Source organism: Dromiciops gliroides, chromosome 3 (assembly GCF_019393635.1).
Source record: "Dromiciops gliroides isolate mDroGli1 chromosome 3, mDroGli1.pri, whole genome shotgun sequence".
NCBI classification, from domain to species: domain Eukaryota; kingdom Metazoa; phylum Chordata; class Mammalia; order Microbiotheria; family Microbiotheriidae; genus Dromiciops; species Dromiciops gliroides.
In genome coordinates this window covers 549,342,297-549,358,761 of record NC_057863.1, presented here as the reverse complement: position 1 = coordinate 549,358,761, position 16,465 = coordinate 549,342,297, and positions in this window count along the sequence as shown.

The following is a 16,465-nucleotide window of genomic DNA, read 5'->3' as shown; positions in this document are numbered from 1 at the left end:
GACTCTGGGGCTTGAGGCTGGACACATAGAGAGAGACAAGACAACTGTTCCTTACATCTGGGAGCTCCTAGTCTAATAGGGGAATGCTCCAGAAATACTCCAAGGATCCCTGGGAAGAGGAGGGCATGCTGCCCCCAGGCAGGTGGGGCAGGGGTTGGAGACAGAAGCAAAAGGCAGATAGGATGAGGTAAGGAACAGTCAGTGGGCCAGTTTGGTTGGAATGTAAAGTCATAGAATTACAGATTAGGAGCTAAAAGATACCTTGGAATGATAATAATAGTGATAGTATTTATATAGAACTTGAAAGTTTGAAAAGTGCATTAGAAACATCTCATCTTGTCCTCACAACAACTCTGGAAGGTTGGTGCTATTATTATCCTAATTTTCCAGATGAAGAAACTGAGGCAGAAGTCAAGTGACTTACCCAGGTCATACAGCTAGTCAGGTCTTCCTGACTCCAAGTCCAATACTTATCCTCTGTGCTACCGGGCTAACTCAGTGAGAGGATCATGATGCTTGAGTTCCAATCCCCTCACTGAAAGATGAAAAACTTGAGGCCACAAGGGGTAAAGAGTACACAGATAACAAGGGCAGGCCCTCTGACTCCAGTGCCAGTGTTCTTATTGTCATGGCATACTATCTTTCCACCTAATACTCCATGTAAAGCTGTCACAATGGTAATAATGAAAACAAATAATAATAACTTACATTTCTAAGTGAGGTGATCCTGGTTTAGTGGATCCGGAGCTGGCCTTGCAGTCAGGAAGACCTGGGGTCTAGTTCTGGCCCTACCATATGCTCTTGCCAGTCTGGGTGAGTCACTTAATGTCTCAGTGCCCCAGGCAATGCTCAAAGAGTATAAATTGCACCAAAAGATGTTGATGAGCATTGGTAGAGGGAATTTCTTCTCCAGGAGTTCCCTATTCTAGTACAAAAAATAAAAAGTCTTCTACAATGCATTTACACTAAGACATTCTTTAGAAGCATTTATGCCAGAGTGGGGAGGAGTGGCACATATATTTCTAGGCTGATCTTGAAAGAACTAATTTTTTTAAAAATTGTATTTATTTATATGTGTTTGAAAGGGCATCATGATATTGAGGATAGAGAACTGGCCTTAAAGTCGGGAAGACCTGGGTTTAAGTCCTGCTGCCTCTGACACATACTGGCTACACCATGTGGGCAAGACACCTAACCTCTCAGTACCTCTGACAGCTCTATAAGGCTTCCATTCATAGAGAGAATTTCTTCCTTTCCTTCAGGGATGAAGACCTGGATAACAAAGCCCCACACTGACTTTGATATTTGCTTAGTTCCTCATGGTAGATAGAGTACACCGGGCTTTCCAACACCCCTAGGAGAAAGAATTGCACCTTGCACCCCTGGGCAAGGATTATGATTTCTCTTTTACAGAAGAAGAAACTAAAGCTCTGAGAGATAAGCGATTGACCCATTGTGACAGAGCTAGCTGCCATCAGAGCCAGAAGCCAAACTGAGACTGTCCAGTTCCAAACCTAATTCCCTCTCTACCATGCCAAGAAAAATCTAGACACATTGCTGGAGTCATCACAGAATGAGGCCATATTGACACCTTCAGAAAAATGCTGGATAGTATTCTCTCATAGAGGCACTAGGGTTTAGTGGAAAGACTAAAGAGGCACTAGGGTTTTGTGGTCAGTCATTCATCAAGCAATTATGAAGCAACCACTATGTGCCAGGCACCATGCTAAGTGTTGAGGACAGAAAGAAAGGCAAAAGATGGGACAGAGTCAAGATGGCTGAAGAGAGGCAGCATCTCAACTGAATTCTCCCAATATTCCCCTCCAAATAACACTAAAATAATGCATCAAATTGAATTCTGGAGCATCAGAGCCAGCAAAAGGTTGGGGTGAGTCATTACTCCAGCCCAAGGCAACCTAAGAGTGCAGCAGGAGAGGTCTGTGACATCAAGGTGGGGGGCAGTCAAGAGTGCACACAGTGACAATACCAGCAGTGGGCTTTGGAGACAGGAATGATGGTAACAGCAGTAGCAACAATGGGAGCTATCAGATCAGAAACAGTAAGGGGACTGGACAATAGGTCAAAAAGAGATTACGATCAAGAAAGAAAGAAAGAGAGAGAGAGAGAGAGAGAGAGAGAGAGAGAGAGAGAGAGAGAGAGAGAGAGAGAGAGAGATTACAAGGGAGACTGAGCTGACATTGGGTACAAGACTGGGCATTGTTTGTCAACTCCATTGCCCGTATGCAGTTGTGGGTCACAGCTGCAGGGCAGAGAGGAGAGCTAGTCTTTGCAGCTGCAGGGGAGCAGGGACCTACCCTGGGTAAAGACAAGAAAACAGACTGGGAGAGAAGTGACCACAATTCTCCCAGGATAATATTACCTTGGAAGCACCGAAAACTTACAGACCCCCAGAAATAGCTCTGAAAATAGCAGCATAAAAAAGCCTGACCCTTGGGACAATGACTCCCCACCCCTAGGTGAGCAGAGTTTGATTTTAATATAAAGTTCAAAGACAAGAAATAGGCTGGAAAAATGAGCAAACAACAACAAAAACAAGAATCTGACCATGAAAAGCTACTATGGTGACTGGAAAGATCAAGACATAAACTCAGAAGAAACAACACCATGAAAACATCTACAAACAAAGCCTCAAAAGTAAAAATATAAATTGGACACAAATCCAATAAGAATTCCTGGAAGAGTTAAAGAAAGAGATTAATGGGAGAGGAAAAATTGGCAAAGTAAATTAGAGGAATGCAAGAACTTTATGAATAAGAGAATTAACAGCTTGATAAAAGAGGCACAAAAATACTGAGGGAAATAACTCCTTAAAAAACAGAACTGACTAAATGGAAAAAGAGGTACAAAAGCTCATTGAAGAAAATAATTCCTTAAAATCTAGAATTGGGCAAGTGGAAGCTAACGACTACAGGACACATTAAGAGACAATGAAACAAAATAAAAGAAGGGCAAAATATATAAGAAATGTGAATTATATCATCAGAAAAACAACTGACTGAGAAAATATATCAGGAGAGACAATTTCAAGAAATTATAAAGGAAAACTGCCCCAATATCTTAGAACCAGAAAGTAAACTAGAAATGTTTTTAATTATAAAAGTATTTTATTATTTTCCAGTTACATGTCGAGATAGTTTTTAACATTTGTTTTTATAAGATTTCTAGTTTCAAATTTTTCTCCCTCCCTCCCCTCCCTCCTCCCCTCCCCCAGACAGCAGGCAATCTGATATAGGTTATATATACATAATAACATTAAACATATTTCTGCATTAGTCATGTTATATAAGGAGGATCAGAGCACTAAGGAAAAACCTCAAATCAAAAAACCAATAGCACTAAAAACAAAAGAAATAGTATGGTTCAATCTGCATCCATATTCCACGGTTCTTTTTTTTTTTTTCTGGATTTGGAGAGCCTTTTCCATCATGAGTCCTTTGGAACTATCTTGTACTTGTATTGCTGAGAAGAATCAAGTCTATCACAGTTGATCAACACATAATGTTGATGATACTGTGTACAATGTTCGCCTGGTTCTTCTCATCTCACTCATCATCAGTTCATGCAAGTCCTTCTAGGTTTCTCTGAACTCCTCCTTCTCATCATTTCTGACAGCACAATAGAATTCCATTACATTCATATACCACAACTTGTTCAGCCATTCCCCAACTGATGGGCAGCCCCGCAATTTCCAATTCCTTGCCACCACAAAAAGAGCAGCTATAAATATTTTTGTACATGTGGGTCCTTTTCCCTTTTTAATGATGTCTTTGGGAAAATTACCTAATAGTGGTATCGCTGGGTCAAAGAAAATAGAAATTTTAAGAAGTCACCAATCACCTCGTGAAAGAGATCCCAAAATAAAAACTCCCAGAAATATTATAGCCAAATTCCAGCACTCCCAAGTAAAGGAGAAAATATTTCAAGCATCCAGAAAGAAGCAATTCAAATATCATAAAGCCACAGGTGGGATCACACAAGATTTAGCAGTTTCCACATTAAAGGAGGAGAGAGCTTGGAATAATATATTTCAGAAGACAAAGGAGTTAGGATTACAATCAAGAATCACTTACCCAGGAAAACTGAGTATAATTCTTTAGAGGGGAAAATGGATATTTAATGAAATAGAACCCTTTCAAGAATTTCTGATGAAAAGACCAGAGCCAAATAAAATATTTGACATTTAAAAATCAAGATTTAAGAGGTAAACATCACAGAGGAATCATAAGGGATTTAATAGTTAAAGTGTTTACATTTCTCATTATTAGGGCAGTTGGAGTCTACATAAAAAGAGACCCTGGACAACTCACTTAACCCCCATTGCCCTGCCCCCCCCAAAAAAAATGAGGGCATGGAAGAGTTAATTGTGTTGGGATGATCTCTAAAAAAAATGGATTGAGAAAGTGGGATGCACTGGGAGAAGAGGGAAGGGAAAGGAAGAATGGGGACAGTTATATCACATAAAAGAAGTGAACAAGGAAGAGCTTTTTATAGTGGAGAAGAAATGTGCCTCACTCTCATCGGAATTGGTTCAAAGAAGGAAAAATGTGTGCATGAGCACACATGCACTCAGCTGCATATAGAAATCTATCTTACCCAACAGGGAAATAGGAGGGGAATGGAATAAGAGAAAAGGGGAAGAGGTTTATAAAAGTGAGGGTAGATTAATGGAGACAGTAGTCAGAAGCAAAACAGACTTTTAAGGAGAGATAGGATAAAAAAAGAGAAGGATTAAAAAGAAGAAAAAAGGATGGAGGAGAATACACAGTAATCATAACTGTGAATGTGAATGGGATGAACTAACCCATAAAACAGAAGCAGATAGCAGAATGGACTAGAAACCAGAATTCAACAATTTGTTGTTGACAAGATATACACCTGAAACAGAAAAACACACAGAGTTAAAATAAGAGACTGGAGAAGAGTCTATTATTCTTCAGCTGAGGTTAAAAAAAACTGGCAGGAATAGTAATCATGATCTCAGACAAAGCAAAAGCAAAAATAGACCTAATTAAAGGAGATAATCAGGGAATCTACATTTTGCTAAAAAGGTATCATAGACAGTGAAGTAATATCAACACTAAACATATACTCACCAAATGGCAGAACATCCAAATTCTTTTTTAAATAGTATTTTATTTTTTCCAATTATTAACATTCATTTACAAATTTTTGAGTCCAAATTTTCTCCCTCCTTGTCCCCCTCCCTAAAATGGTAAGCAATTTGATATAGGTTATATATGTGCAATCATGTAAAACATATTTTGATCTTAGTCATGTTGTAAGAGAAGAAAGATCAAAAGGGAAAAAGCATGGAAAAAATAAAGTGAAAATAGTAAACTCTGATTTGCATTCAGACTACATCAGTTCTTTCTCTGGATGTGGATAGCATTTTTCATTATGAGTCCTTTGGAATTTTATTGGATCGTTGTATTTCTGAGAAGAGCTAAGTTATTCATAGTTGATCATCAGAGCATCCAAATCTTAAAGGAAAAGCTAAATGAGTTACAGGAGGAAATAGTAAAATTATACTAGTGGAGGATCTCAACTTTCCCTTTTCAGAACTTGATAAACCTAGACATAAAATAAATCAGAAAGAAGTTAAGGAGATGAATAGAATTGTAGAAAAATTATATATGATATACCTCTGGAGAAAATTGAATGGGAATAGAAAAGAGTATACCCTTTCTCAGCTATATGTGACACCTTCACAAAAATTTACCATCAGGGCATAAAAACCCTACACACAAATGCAGAAAAGCAGAAATATTAGATGCACTCTTTTCAGACCATAATGTAATAAGAATTACATTTAATAAAGTACCTTGGAAGCATAGATTAAAAATTAATCAGAAACTAAATAATCTAATCCCAAAGAATGATTGAGTCAAAGAATAAATTATAGAAACAATTAATAATTCCATAAAAGATAATGACAACAATGAGACAACATACTTAAATTTGTATGGTATGCAGCCAAAAGCAGTACTTCAGGGAAAATGTATGCCTCTAAACTCTTAGAGAGAGAAAGAGAGAGAGAGAGAGAGAGAGAGAGAGAGAGAGAGAGAGAGAGAGAGAGCGCAAATCAATGAATTGGGCATGCAATTAAAAAAACTAGAAAATGAACAAATTAAAAATCCCTAATTAAACATTAAATTCTGAAATCAAAGGAGAGATTAATAAAATTGGAAGTTAAAAACCATTGAATTAATAAATGAAACTAAGAGCTGGTTTTATATTGGAACCAACAACAATAAAATACATAAACCATTGGTTAATTTCATTTTTTAAAAAAGAAAAACAAATTACCAGTATAAAAAATGAATAGAGTAAATGAACCACCAATGAAGATGAAATTAGAGTAATTATTAGGAGCTATTTTGCTCAATAATATGCTAATAACACTGACAATCTATGTAAAGTGGATAGATATCATACATCTCTATATACACACACATATACACATATATACATATACACATACAAATATATGCATGACATATATATATATATGTATACACGCACACATACACACAATCCAGAGAGAGGGAGGGAGAGGGAGAGGGAGAGAGAAAGAGAGAGAGAGAGAGAGAGAGAGAGAGAGAGAGAGAGAGAGAGAGAGAGAGAGAGAGAGAGCGCAGATTGACAGAAGAGGAAATAGAATACTTAACACTATCTTGGAAAGAAAATAAATTGAATAAACTACAGATGAGCTCCCTAAGAAAAAATTCCCAGGACCAGATGGATTGACAAGTGAATTCTACAAAACATTTAAAGAACAATTAATTTTCTTTAGTATATAAACTATTTGAAAAAATAGGTAAAGGTGACTTACCAAATTCCTTCTATGACACAAAAATGACACAATAACTCACAAATGATGTGCTTATCAAATTTGAAGATGACCCAAAGCTAGGTGGGATGGCTAATATGTTTGGGTAGTAGTTCAGCAGTCAAAGGGGACCTTGATGGATTAGAATATAGGGATAAATCTAATAAGATAAAATTTATTAGAAAAAATATAAAACCTTGCCCTTAGACTCAAAACTTCAACTTTGCAAGTACAAGGGAAATATAGCTAGATCTTGGTCCACTTGAAAAAGATCTGAGGGGAAGGAGAGGGTAGTTAAACTATTTAAGCTCAATATGAATTCACACTGTAATAGGGTCACCAGTATCTTAGGTTAGAGTAAGAAGTCAGTGGGTCCTCCTGCTCTTTTGTAGAGTACAGGGGTCCCCAGGTCTAGGCCCATCACAGAATGTCAGGTTTTGGGTTGGTTTTTTTTTTCTGTGATTGGCTTTGCTGATTTTCCCCCTTCTCCTTCCTCCTTCTTTCTTTCTTTTAAAAGTAATTCTTTTTCTTAAGGGATGGCTCTTTGGGAGGAGGAAGGGGAAGGATACAAGAGAAAATTTAGTTGATGTAAAACCAAAAATAAATATAAATCAATTTTTAAAAATGAGGCTTGTCACCCAGAACCAGGGAGGTAACAGTCTACTTGTGCTCTGCCCTGGCCAGACAACATCTAGAATATGGTTTCCAGTTATGGGAACCACAATTTAGGAAGGACATGGATAAGCTGGAGAATGTCTAGAGGTGGGTAATCAGGATCATGAGGGGCTTTGACTTCATGGGAGGAGACATATTAACTGTCTTCAAAGATTTGAAGGGACAGTCACATGGAAGAGTGACCAGACTCGTTCTCCTTGTCCCCACAGGGCAGAATAGAAGGAATAGCCAGAGGTTGCAGAGAAGCAATTGGAGCCTTGATGAAAAAAAATTCTGAACAATATTGCTGCTGTTCAGTCGTTTCAGTCGTATTTGACCCATTTGGGGTTTGCTTGGCAAAGATATTGGAGTGTTTTGCCTTTTCCTTCTCCAGCTCATTTTACAAATGAGGAAACTGAGGCATACAAGGTTAAGTGACTTGCCCAGGGTCACACAGCTAGTAAATGTCTGAGGCTGGATTTGAAGTCAGGAAGAGGAGTCTTCTTGGCTCCAGGCCTGGTGCTCTACTGTGACACATTGCTGCTCCCTCTTAACAGTAATAATTATCCAAATGCAGAGCGGGCTTCCTCAGAACATGATGAGTGCTTTGTCACTAAGGAACAACAAGCACTTGGGCTCTAAGGACCCTTTAAGGGGATTCTTCTTCAGTTCCATGTTAGAATTGATAGACTCTAAGGTCTCTTCTAACTCTAAGATTCTTCGATTAGTCCAATCTCTTAATTTTACAGTGGAGGCAGTCCACCGAGTAAGAGTATCTGGACTGACATTGCACAGCTAGTAACGGGTAGAGCCAGGATTTGGGCCCACATCTTCTGCCTCCATGTCCTCTGACTCTCAGTCAGTGTCAGTAAACATTTATTAAGTACCTACTATGTGCCAAGCACTAGGGATACAGATGAAAAAAAAAAAACAGTTCCTGCCCTCAAGTTGCTTACAATCTAATGGAAGGAGGGAGGGGGAAGAAAAGACAACAAACAAAAGGAAGCTAAAAGTAGGGGAGGGAAGTGGCATGGGGCTTAGGATAAAGGAGAAGTTTCTCCTATGGGAAGCAAAACCAAAGATGACCAGATAATAGGACAGACACTTGGAGGAATCAAGGGACTATTAAAGTTGAGATTGCTCAACTAGATATCAGGACAGACGTACTTGAGAAGTAAGGGGAGATAAAATTCTATAGCAGGAAAGTCTATTAGGCGTGGCTACTACCTGAATGGGAGCTAGGAGACAGAGATAAGCCCAAAGGTCAGGACCGTCATTTAAAAAAATAAAATCCCCCTTGACTCTCAGGAATATGACAAGCATCCAGGCTTTTCCTATCCCACTCCCCAAAAAACCCTTTCCATTTTCAGGTGGATACCCCATCTACCCTCCATAAAAGCTTTTGCCTTCCTTCTGTCCTGGGAGGAGGATGCTTCTAAGCCCTTCTCCTGGAAGGGTGAAGTCTTTGACTTCCCACTTGGTCTCTTTCTCTAGCGCCAAATAAAAGACCCCTTTAATTCTAATTGGCCTGTGTGCGAGAGTGTAATTCTTTATTGAGGAATACCTATGGACCCCCATCTTTCCCCCATGACAGAAGGTACCCAGCTTGAGAGCACAAAGAGAGGGCTCTGGGTGGCCTCCTTAAAAGGAGAATCTTGGAGCTCATACTTCTGCCCTCCAATCAGACAGCAGAGTATTGAGAAGATGTGAATACCAAAGTCAATTCAACCTTGCAGGATGATGAAGTTCTTGGGGGAATGATGGATAAGTCCAAATGAATGCAGATAGGTGGGATAAAAAAGTCTTAGGTCTGGTGCTTTTTCCACCAAAATGGGCTCCCTGCTGTGTGACCCTGGGCAAGTCACTTAACCCCCATGGCCCCGCAAAAAAACCAAACAAACAAACAAAAAAATGTGCTCCCTGGTTCACCCACAGCCCACTACTGTTCAGCAGAGAACCGCCCTGTAGGGGATGGAGGGGGAGCAAACCAGAGAGTCAGAGACTTTCATTTACCAGAGGAAGAGCCTGGGACCCAGAGAGACTAAGGGCCCTGCCTGTGGCCATCCAGCAAAGTCCCATTTGAATCCAGCTCTTTTGATTCCCAGTCCAAGATGCCATAAGTGCCAAGTCGTGGTCGAGGAGAGGAGGGTAAAGGGCATTCCATTGTGGTGTTCTAGACTGGACAAGAGCTGGGAAGCAGCTAGACCTGGAGATGTGTGTGGGAGATGCTGAGGAGCCAAGGTTTATGGGAACCTGGGGAAGAGCTGGAGCTGTTTTATAGGCCTGAGCAAAGTCCCAAAAGCTTCCTCCTGCCATGACTCAGCTGATCCAGAAACCCCCCCCCCAGGCATGGAGGAGAGAGACCAGTGACTCCATGACTCTCATTGTTTTCCCCACCAAGAGGTGGAGGTGACAGGAGAAATTCCATCAGTTTCCTTATTGACTGGACATTTACCTACACCAGCCCTTAAGCAAGGCTCAGTGGAGGGAGCAGGAAGATTCTAGCCCCTCCTCTGTCACTGACATGTCCAATATCCCACTCTGTGCCTCAGCTTCCTCCTCCACAAAATGGGGATGATGATACTTGTGCTACCTTAGGTGTTCCTTAGCACTAGCATAGTGTGACTGACTCAAGAAGGGACTACGTGGAAAAGAGAAGGGACTATGCATTTATGTAGCACCAACTATGTGCCAGACATTACACTAAGCATTTTCTTCCTTACAAATATTATCTCATTTGATCTTCACAACAACCCTGTTAGGTAAGTGTTGATATTATCCCATTTTACAGTTGAGGAAACTGAGGCAAACAGTGTTTAAGTGACTTACTCAGGGTCACATAGCTAGTAAGAGTCTGAGACTGGATTTGAACTCAAGTCTTCCTGATTCCAGGCCCATCACTCTATCCATTGAGCCATTGGCTGCCTCTAATAAATTAATAAATACTTTCTGCGGAAAGTCCCCACCTCATAGGTTTACTTTGCAGATCAAATGAGATATTATCTGTGTAACAGGGGACTGGCCAAAGGGTCTGATCCTTGGAGTCTGCACCTAGGATGAGCATGACTGTGGGTGTTCCTGATAAGGTAGAATGGAGGGGGTTAAGTCTCTTTTTTGGAGCATACACCTAGAACTGGAACCTCATTGGCCATTCCTTCCATACTTCCCCCTTGATATATGTAAAGTATTATGTAAAATTACTATATAAATTCTAGCTAAAATAATAGTAATAACATTTATATTTTGCTTTTAAGGTTTAAGAAGCATTTTCCTTATGACTGTAAAAAGACCATGCAGATATGCCTTTTCATGGAGGAGGATATGAGTCTCAAACAACAGCAAAGCCAGGATTAGAACTCAGGTATTCTAACTTGAAAACTCTTCCCTACCTCCCCCACGCCCCACCCCACCCCCACATTATCCTACATTGTAAGAATAATATGTCAAGAATCTGTGATTTCATTCATTGGGAATTCCCTCCATTAATGTAACTCAAGCAACCAACTCCAACTCAATAAACATGTCTAAGAGAGCTGCCTGAGGCACAGAGAGGTTGAGTGATTTGCCTATGGTTACCCAGATAAAGAGTATTGGAGACAGGATTTGAACCCAGATTTTCCAGACACCAGGTCAGCAGTCTCTCTACTATGCTATGCTGTTTAGCTATTGTCACTGCTCTCTCGGTCACATTTACAGTTTCCATGGGATGTTTTGACATATACAAAAGCATTCAGCAAGAATGGACATTTGCTGAGGTCTAGTTCTTTTGTTAGCTATTGGTGAGGAGACAAAGGGAGTTAAGGCTTAGATTTTCTCATCAAGGAACTTGGTCTGAAGAGTACAAAACAGAATAGAACAGTGAGGTGTAGTGGGTGCTAAAGACATGGAGAAGTTCAGAGAAGAGAGGGCAATGAAGGCTACAATAGTTAGGGGGGCTTCCTGGTGGAGATGGAATTTAAGATGGGTATTAAAAGAATGGGAGAAGCAAAAAGCCCAGGAAGGGGAATTCCAAGAAGGGTGTAAGCAAAGACTAGAATCTGCAAGGTCCATATGGGGGATGGTGAAGACATTTTCATTTGGGATCAGGGTAAATACAGAGGATATTGGGGAATCTAGTTTGTCTAGGGAGGTTGGAGACAGACTTTGGAGGGTCTCAAATGCAGAGGATCATGGGATTATAGGATTTAGAGTTCCTTTTTATTCTATTCCACGTACATTTTTATTTAGCATCTGTTATGTACCAGACAAGAAGTAGAGGCTAAGTCTCAAAGTCAGAAAGATCTGGGTTTGAGTTCTACTTTTGTCATATATTGGCTACCTGATTCTAGGTAAGTCATTTAACCTCTTACTGCCCCCAGACAACTCTCCAAGACTCTTAAGTTGAAGAGTAAACACTTCTACACTGGTGAAGGGATTTTTCTTTCCAGGAGTTCCATATATGTATGTAATGTGTATATACTATATGTGCATATACATGTACATGCATGCATACATGGCACTCTGCTGGGGGTTGGGGATAAAAAAAATTAGCCCATGCCCTTGGGGAGCGTACATTTAATGAGAGGTAGGGGGTGTGTAGAAGATGAGGAAACTGAGATGAGTGGAAATGTCGATAACCTTCTAGGCAAGGGCATGCCAGTCTTGTCACCTAGACCAGGGCTTCTTAAACTTTTTCCACTTGTGACCCCCCCCCTTTTTTTTAGTAAGGCAAATGGACTTAAATTGACTTGCCCAGGGTCACACAGCTAGTAAGTGTCAAGTGTCTGAGGTCAGATTTGAACTCAGGTCCTCCTGAATCCACTGCTGGTACTTTATCCACTGTGCCGCCTAGCTGCCCCTTCATGAACCCTTTTTGCCTAAGAAATTTTTACTCAACCCCAGGTATATAGGTATATGAAATAGGTATATGCCAAATGTTTTGTGACCTCCACATTCAGTTATGCGACCCCCATACAAGGTTACGACCCACAGTTTAAGAAGCTTTGATCTAGGCAATATTATATAATGGAAAGTGTATCTGTGGCATTGAAGGTCAAAAAAAAAAAATTGGGCTAGAGTCCAGGCTGCTTCCTAGGTGACTGACCTTGGGCAAGGCACTGATCCTCTCTTCCCCTTGATAAAATGAGGGGTTTGGACTAGATATTCTCTATTGTCCCTTTCAACTGGAAAATTCTAGGTTCTGCAATGTACTTGTTTAGTTGAATGCTTATTTTTAGGCAGTGAGCAGTTTCAGTGGCTAGAGGGACAAAGCTTTAGAGATTTCTGACTTGGAGTCCAGAAGACCTGATTTCAAAATCTGTCTCAGACATTTACAAGCCACTTAATTTCTCTCAGCTTCAGTTTCCTCATCTGTAAGATGGGGACACAAATACAATTATAACACCTACTTCCCAGGGATTGAATTTTTATATATATATATATATATATATATATATATATATATATATATATACACACATACACACACATATATGTATACATGCATACATATGTATATACACACATCTATATGTATATCTGTGTGTACATGCATACATATGTATTGTATGTGTATATACACACATACATATATACATGCATATATATATGACACGGAGAAAATGGGGTAGGGGCTTGGGGTCCCTAGGAATTCCTCTTTAAAGAATTACACCCTCTTGCACACAAAAGCAATTAGAATAAGATAGTAGTTTATTTAGGGGCAGGGGAAGGAAAGGGAAGCCAAGAGAGAAATCCTTGGACTTCTTCTCCTGGGGAAAAAGGCATGGCACAGAGCGTGGCTCTGAGATACCAATCTCCTTGAGCAGGAGACAGGCAGATACTTTTATAGAGGACTGATGGGGGTGACCATCTGACTGTGGTAAGTTCCCTTAGTGAGGGATCATCCCCCACTGGTAGTGGCTGGAGGAGTTGGGTAAGGGATGGCTGTAGATCTCTCAAGCCATCTCCTCAGGACACAAAGGCAGCAGCCACACCAAATCTTATCTCCCCAGGGGTGAGGGAGACTGGAATGAAGGGTGGGGGTCCTGGTGCTAGCTCCCTGCAATCCGGATCCATTTATCTCTTTAGGTGTGGCTGTCCTTTGGATTAGTTTCTCAAGGAGAAGTTTCTTTGACGTATCCCAGAGAACTTCTGGGGTGCTATGGGCCCATAATATATATGTGTGTGTGTGTGTGTGTGTGTGTGTATATATATATATACATACACACACACATATGCTTATCTTTTTTTTAGTGGGGAAGTTGTAGTGATTTTGTTTTACAAATATCAGACTGATGGTTTGTACAGAATAGATTGGAAAGAGGAGGGAGAGATAGAGTGAAGGGGAGAGTGAGAGGGAAAAAAAACATGAGGAATAAGAAACAGATTGAGGAAGATATGGAGAGATCAAAAGAGAGAGTAGGAGGGAGAGAGACAGCCAGAGGAGACTGAGTGGGGGTGGGGTGAGGAAAGGAAAGAACTTCCTTTCAAGTCACCATATTTAATAGCTCCAGCCTACATACAGTACACCCACTAAAGCCCTCTCCATTGATCTCCAGGTCCTTCGAAGTTTTGGTTCTTCTGAGGTTATGTTCTGATAGTTCTCAAGGAGAGAGAAAAAAAGGAAAAGAGGAGAGGGATGAAGAAAAGGACAGGAAAGGTTGGAAAGAAGCAGTGGCTGAGAAGTGAACAGAGAAACACAAAGGCAGGCAAAGAGATGGGGGTAGGGAAACCTTGGACAGCAAACAAACAAACAAAGGAGTGGGTTAAATGAACAATACAGTGGGCTAGAATCCTAAACATATTCTTTGTCAAAGGGTCCCTTTGCAGGTTTCTAGAAAATGAGGCTGAACGTCGGGCCGTTGAGCAAAAAAGGAAGGAATCTAATCACCTCCTGAAGTTACAGGACACGTGAGGCCAACTCTACTTGGCCTCAGTTCCTTGAGCTGGGTCAGACAGTCAAAGGGCTTAGCTATTAGTCATTTGAATGAAGGTTGGAATGGGAAGAAAAGAACAGAGAGAGCCAGAGAAATTAGAGAGGCCTGCTTCCCTGTGGATGGGGGTTTAGATTAAGCAAGAGGAAACAAGACTCAATTGAGCATGCTCTCTCTCTCTCTCTCTCTCTCTCTCTCTCTCTCTCTCTCTCTCTCTCTCTCTCTCTCTCTCCCCCCCCCCTCCCCCCCTGTCTTCCTCTCTTCCTCCCAGCTTTTTCTCTCCTCTTTCTCCCCTCTGCTCTTTCTCCACATACACAAATGTATATACATATACATTTATATTATATATTATATAATATGTTATATTTTACATATAATTATATAAACCATGGTAATTGTATATATATGTTATTTTATATGCAAATGTGCAGATTTGTCTATTGTAATGTTTATGCACACATGTGTAAACAAATATCAGTCAGTGATCTGGGTGAAGGTATAGAGGGCATGATAATCAAATTTGCCAATTATACAAAACTAATAGGGATGACTAATATTAACAGTCAGAATTCAAGAAAACTAGAATGATATGCCAAAACAAATAAGATAAAATATGATGGGACTCAATGTAAAGTGCTATGGTTGGGTTTAAGAAATCAACTGCATAAGTACAGAGTCATGGGATCTGTTATTTGCAACTTGTGTGATCTTAGTCAAGATTGTCTCCAATTGGGGGGCAGCTAGGTGGCACAGTGGATAGAGCACCGGCCCTGGAGTAAGGAGGACCTGAGTTCAGATCCAGCCTCAGACACTTAATACTTACTAACTGTGTGACCCTGGGCAAGTCATTTAACCCCAATTGCCTCACCAAAAAAAAAAAAAAAAGATTGTCTCCAATTGGTTATCTCCAATTGAGTGTGCCATAGTCATCTAAAATTCAATATGTCTAAAACTGATCTTACTATCTTTTCCCAACAGATCTTCTCTTTTTCCCGGCTTCTTTTTTTTTCTGCTGAGGGCACTACCATCTTTCCAGTTACTTAGGAGTGAACCTTCACTCCTTCCTGTCCTTCACCTTCATATCCAGTTTCCAAGTTTTCTTGATTCCAGCTCCACTCCCACTCATCCCCTTCTTTTCATTCATATAACCATAAACTTTATTTAGGCCTTCTTCATTTAATGCAGTAATCTCCTAACTGATCTCCCTACATCCAGCCTTTCCCCTTTTCAATCCATTTTCCAGTTGAGCTACCAAATAAAGTGTAGGTCAGACCATGTCCTTCCTCTGCTCAAGAATCTGCAATGACTCCCTTTTACTTCTAAGATGACATAAGCTTTAGCTTTTAAAGGCCTTCGCAGACTGCTTTTCTAGGTTTATTTCACATTACTATACTTTGGTCTAGATTCTAACAGGACTAAATTGGGCCTATTTTCTGTTCTCCATATCTAACATTCCATCTTCTATCTCTGAGCCTTTGTGCAGGCTGCTCTTCCCTATGCCTGAAATGCACGTCTTCCTCATGGTCACCCCATAGAAGTCCTTGATTTTTTCATTTTTTTCAAAACTTACTTCAAGTGCTGATGTGGGATAGAATTTAGGGTCAGATTGATCGTGAGCCGTCCCAAAAGAATTACAAGGCTCAGTGACTGAGTTTCCCAAGTTTTATTGCAATACTGTGGGTGACCACAGGGAGAGAACCAGAATAGTGGAAAGGTATCTCTCAAATAAGGAAAGGAAAGACAGTTATATTTATAGTATGGATAAATTGATTGTCAGTCTCATTATAATAATCTCCACCTTGGGGAGGTACAGGGGAGGGCCCGTCCTTCTCATTAAAATATTCTCCACCTAGGGGTGTTTCAGGGGAGGGCTTATCCTAATTTGGAGTTCCCGGGGTGCTAAGCCAACCCCTGAGACGGGTATCTTTTTCAGTGGAGGTGTGTTTTTGGGGTTTACAAGTCATAAGGTGAATCTGGGGACAGATTTGGCCTTTTCTGTGCATGTCTCTACCTGATTCCCATGGCTAGTTTCAAAATATAATCATTTTTC